Below are 6,454 nucleotides of genomic sequence, written 5' to 3' on the forward strand. Positions count from 1 at the left end.
ACAACTCAGGCAATTTGCTTTCTGAGAAGTATGATTTAGTACCTCCCAGGGAAATTTTTTCAGTCCCATTGGGACACTGTAGGGCTAGATGTGCTTCGGCCTGTTCATGGTTTTTTTCTCAAATGGAATCCTCAAGGATTTTAATAAGACTGCTATTGTCTTAATTCCTAAACTCTCATAACCCGAAAATTTGAGTCAATTCAGACCTCTTAGTCTTTGCTTGGTGATCTACAAAGTTATTACTAGGTGTTTAGTTAATCGGTTGAAACCTCATTGCCGGTCCTTTCCAAAGCACTTTTATTTCTACTAGAGCCATTTCTGATAATATTTTCATTACTCATGAGCTTCCTTTTAAATGAAGCATAGCAGACTGAAATCTGGTTTGATGGACCTTAAATTAGACCTTCGCAAGGCGTACGACCGAGTGGAATGGTCTTTCCCTGAAAATGTGTTGGTTAAGATGGGGTTTTTGATAATATTTGGGTTAAGTGGGTCATGCAATGTGTGACTATGTAGAGTTCCATGTGAAGTTTAATGGGGGAATCACTGAGTGGTTAAGCCTTATGGGGGGCTAAGGGGACACCCTGGCCTAAGCCCCTACCTTCTTTATCTTGTGCCAAGAGGTTCCTTCTTGTAAACTTTTGCAAGCCGCAAACCCCGGATTGCTTTATGGGATTAGAACTAGTAGATATGGACATCGTATATCTCATTTATTCTTTGTTGATGACTGTTTATTTTTCTCTAGAGCTTCTGTGACGAGTGTGCTGTAATTTCTGATATACTTAATGATTTTTGCATTTTTTTTTTCCTGGTCAAGGGATTAACTTTGATAAATCTAGCATTAGTTTTACCCCCCTACTCCAAATACTATCAAAAAATTTATTTCTAATCAATTTGGTCTCAAGGAGGTCGTCCAACATGGTAAATGCTTATCTTCCCACTGAATTTGGGAAAACTAAGAAAGTAGTTTTTTCCAACCTCATTGAGCTTGTTAACTCTAAATTGGCTGGTTGGGGGCTTGGCTTTATGGATTTTCATTGTTCTAACCTTACCATGTTAGTCAAACAATGTTGGAGGTTGGTTCATAACCCGGAGGCTTTATGAGTTAAGGTTCTTAAAATTAAGTAGCTCACTCTAATTTTCTTTATGCCTCTCCTAAGAAATTCTGTTATGGTCTTAGAAGGCGTATTAGAAATAGCCTTAGAGCTTATGTGTATGTGGATGCTTGGGTCCCCTCATTCCAGAGGGGAAAATTACAAGTTTGTCTTCAGATACTATTTCCATTGTTGTTTTGATTTGATTGATAGCAGTAGTGGTAGTTGAAAGAAGTCTATGATCCTTGCATACTTTAACTCTTTGGATGCTAAGGTTATTCTCAATATTCCCATTAATATTGTTGAGTGGATGATACTTGGGTTTGGGCCTCACTGGTAATGGTGTTTTTACTGTTCAGACTACTTACTGCTTGGCCCTTGAATTCTGTGAAGGATGTAAGATTTGGAGCTTTGGGTTCTTTAAACTGTTCCTTTTGGAACTCTATTTGGAACTTAAATATTCCTACTAAACTAAAATATTTTTTTGGAGATGTTGTTCAGATTCTATATGTAAAATGGAAAATAAACGAGTATCTAAGATTACCGCAATGTAGCTTTCATCACAATGGAATGGATCTAGTTGCCATACACGTCGTCTTTGCAAGAACCGTGATGATCGATGGTTTGCGACGATTTCGCTAGGCAAAAAGTTCCACCCCCCAAATATAAGAATAGCAATGGAGATCCTTAGAAACACACTCTCAATTGGTAGAAACAAAAGAGAATAGAGAGAGAGAGAGAGAGAGAGAGAGAGAGAGAGAGAGAGAGAGAGTGTCAAAAGCTTACTTTGTTGTGGCCAAATCTCTTATTTATAGGGTTCTGGCCAATTAGGGTTCCTAATCCTAATGGGTTTATACTTGTCCTAAATGAGAGCGACCCACGAACGAACCATGTCAAGACCTAGTTTGATTAACATTATAACAATTAAATCTCTTCTTTTCTCCAAGAAAGTGGTTCTTGACCCAGTCTGCCCTTTACGTTTTTAGTGTGATGAATCCATAATTCATCTCTATGTGCTGGAGGGAATCTCCCCTTAGACTTGATACCTAGAGTTTGGCAGGTTCAACTTTAAGAGATTATCTTAATAGTTTCTCAAAATTTTCCTCTGGTTCCCCCTACCCAAAAGATGCTATTTTGTAGTGGATAACATTGGTTTGGTATATTTGGAAAGCAAGGACTGGTTCTATGTTTATTCAAATTAATTTGTCCTTGCTTAATACTCTACCAACCTATTCTCATTTTTCTGGTGACACTTGATCTAGTCTTCTTCGAGAGGGTGTTGTGTTAGATCATGGGAGGAACCTAATGACCAAAACTAGGTACCTAATGACACTTGATCTAATTTTTCTGGTGCCCTTTAGGTACCTGAATACTTTCTTTGCTACTGTCCAATGTGATAAACCTGGATTCTTTTTGTACAGACCTGAGCATACATTAAACTGCCCACCGCAGATGCATAAGGGATTTTCTCCATTTCCTTTAACTCCATATCATTCATCAGGCATTGTTCAAGATTAAGTTTATCACCTTTTATAATTGGTGCCACACTTGGTCTGGAATCCCTTAATCTGAAACGATCAAGAATTTTATCGATATATTCTTTTTAGGACAATCCTAGGGTCTTCATAGACCTATCCCAGTGAATTTTTATGCCAAAAACATAGAAGGATTCACCCATGTCCTTCATATCAAAATTTCTTGTCAAGAATTCCTAGGTGTCATGTAATAATGCAAGATCACTGCTTGCCAAAGAATATCATCTATGTATAATACTAGAATAATGAAACCACTTCCCTTAGTCTTGACGTAGATATATTGATTTGCACGATTCTCCACAAATCCAAATGAAGTAATCGTGTGATCAACCTTTAAGTACCACTGTCTAGAAGTTTGTTTCAACCCATATATGGATCTCTTCAATTTACAAACAAGTTTTTCTTTTTCCAATGAAAAACCTTCAGGATGTTTCATGTAAACCTCCTCATCAAGATCTCCATTAAGAAATGCAGTCTTGACATCCATTTGGTGAAACTTAAGGTCAAAATGAACCACTAATGCCATGACAATACGCATTGAATCTTTTCTTGATACTGGCGAAAATGTTTCTTTATAATCTATATTTTCCTTTTGATTATAACCTTTTGCCACTAATCGGGCCTTGTAATGCTCAATGTTACCAATGCAGTCTCTTTTGGTCTTGTAGACCCATTTATAACCTACACCTTTTGGTAATTTCACAAGTTCCCATATTTGATTTTTGACATTGACTCCATTTCATCCTTCATGGCGTTAAGCCATAGATTGGAGTATCGACTGTCCATGGCTTGTTTAAATGACAATGGATCATCCCCAATTCCAATGTCACTTCCATCTTCTAGGAGATAAACATAATAATATAAGGGTATAACCGACTTTCTAACTCTTGAGGATCTTCTCAATCCTTATTGTTCATCAATTGTATCCTCATGTTGATCAACAAGTTCAACAACAGACTGATCCATTTGTGGTAACGACTCAAGAGTAGGTTGTTCATGAGTCAGTTCGTCATATTCCACATATCTAGCACCACATGTCATAGGTAAAGGTATTATTCTTGATCCTTCACCTATTGACATGGAAGTATTATCATAATCTATATGTTCTTCAAACCTTATATTTCAAACTACTGAACTCCCACTGTTATTGCCATCCTCTAAGAATTTGGCTATCCTTGACTCAACAATGTTCAATCTATGTGAGAGACAATAGAATATAAAATCCTTAGTGCTATCTGGATATGCAATGAAGAATCTACTAATAGTTCTAGAATCTAGTTTATTCTCATGTGGATGGTTAACCCTTACTTTAGTTGGGCACCCCCAAACACAAAAGTGATTTAAACTAGGTTTCCGTTTTGTCCAAAGCTCATAAGACGTTATAAGAACAAACTTTGATGAAACCCTATTTAAAATGTGCACAACTGCTTTTAGAGCTTCACTCCACAATGATATTGGGAGAGTAAAATTACTCGCCATACTCCTAATCATTTCCATTAAAGTAAGATTCCTTCTTTCAAGAACTCCATTTTGATCCGGAGATCTAGGCATGGTATATTGTGCAATGATACATTGCTCTTGAAGAAAACGTGCAAATGGACCAAGTTTCTGTCCAGATTCCATGTACCTATCATAATATTCTCCATCTCTATCTGATCTAACAATTTTGATTGTTTTATCAGTTTGTTTCTCTACTTCTGCCTTATAGATCTTGAAAACGTCTAAGGCTTCATCTATATGAACTAATAAATAGAGATACATATACCTAGTGTGGTCATCTATAAATGAGATAAAATATCTCTAACCATTTAGGCATGGTGGAGAAAACGGTCCACAAATGTCTGTATGTATGATCTTGAGAGTTTTTGTACTCCTCCTTTCACATTTCTTTGACTTGTTGGTTTACTTTCCTTTGATACAATCCACACAAGTTTCAAAATCAATGAAATCTAGAGTACCAAGTACTCCTTCTTTCACCAATCTTTTCATTTTCTCAATGGAGATATGACATAATCTTTGGTGCCACAACATAGAGGATTTCTCATTAACAATAATTCTTTTAATGGCTACATTATTGGATGTGGACAATAAACTACTTTCATAAGAAGAGTCTAAATTTAACAAATATAAACCATCAATTAAAGTACTAGAACCAACCATCACATTATTTTTCAAAATCTTTAAAGTTAAACCAAAATGAAAAACAAATCCTAATGGTGCCAAACGTGACACCGATATCAAGTTCTTCTTGAAAGATGTAATATAAAATGTTCTATCCAAATCCATTAAAAATCCTAAATGCAAAACTAATCTGAAAATTCCTACAGCTACTACGTCAAATTGCATTATGTTGCCTAAATAGATGCATCTTTCATTTTTCGTCGGTAGCCTTGTTTCTAGAAAGCCCTGCAAAGTAGTGGCAATGTGAGTTGTGCAACCAGAGTCAACCCACTAATTATTGTTATGAGAATCAACTAATAATGACTCATAGCATACAAAGGTTTCAAGCATACCTTTCTTTTCTAACCACTACTTGTCTCTGGCACAATCCTTCTTTTGATGTCCTGGTTTCTTGCAGAAGAAACACTTTGCTGAAGCCTTCATGCCTTCAGTCTTTATAGACAACTTTCCTTTGTCTTTCTTCCCTTTGGATTTGTTAGACTGTCTCTTATACTTAGTAGTTGTTAGATTTGCACTCTCCACTTTTGAATCTCTCTTCGACCTACCTTCCTCCTTAACACAAATGTGAGCTAAGTTATTAATTGACCACTTACCCTTTTGTGTATTATAGGAGATCTTTATACAAGTAAACTACTTAGGAAGAGAATTGAAAACATGGTATACCAGATAATTATCTGGTAGAACCACCTTAAGTGCCTTCAGTTGAGCCACTATATCTCTTATTTTCCCAATATATGCTATCACTCCTTTGGTTCTGTCATATCTGATAAAGTTTACTTTTTCAATGAGGGTCATAGTTATAGACTTATCTGACTTGACAAATTACTCATCCACAGCCTTAAGATAATCAACTGCCAAATCACAATCTGGGATTGAGCTCTTGATGATTTGACTTATATGCCCTTTTATTATGGCAAGACAAACCTTATTAGCTCGCTCCCACTCTTTAGAGTAATATTTTTCTTCTTGCGTACTTAATTCCTTGAGAGATGCAGGTTTCTTTCACAGATTGTAAAGTCATTGTCCATAACTATTAATGTCATTACAACATTTTTCCTCCATTCCTTGTAATTATCCCTAGCCAGCATGAGGACTCTATAAACATTATCTAGGGGTACTACAATTAATTTAAGAGAAGCAATCAATTAAACAAATAAATAAATCATGCTAATATTATACTAAAAGTTGACTCATGTTAATTTTAGACACCATATGTTGATATCAATCAATGCCAATAACCAACAACATACTAAAGCTCATTGCAGCCCATCATTGGACTGCAACTACAATTTACAATAGTTTGTCAAATGATAGCTTCATTAAGAATTATGTATTCCTTAAATAGTTTTAGTATCAAACGGTAGTTTCATTACAACTCGTTGTTGGACTGCAATTGTAACAACAAAAGTTTGATTCTTATGTGGTAAAACTAATGTGCATCACACCAAGTCAAAACTACACTGCTGGATGTAGTGCCTAGTGCTTATCACAATTATCTTACCCCAACTTATGTGTATGTAAAATAATCTCCTCCCGTTGGAGATAAAAAATCATCTATATACTTTAGCTGTAAAACAATGATGTAATCTATGTATTTAAGAAATGCTCATCACTTTATGGAATGCAACATAAGTAACAATTCCT

Source organism: Macadamia integrifolia, chromosome 1, assembly GCF_013358625.1.
Source record: "Macadamia integrifolia cultivar HAES 741 chromosome 1, SCU_Mint_v3, whole genome shotgun sequence".
Taxonomy (NCBI): Eukaryota; Viridiplantae; Streptophyta; class Magnoliopsida; order Proteales; family Proteaceae; genus Macadamia; species Macadamia integrifolia.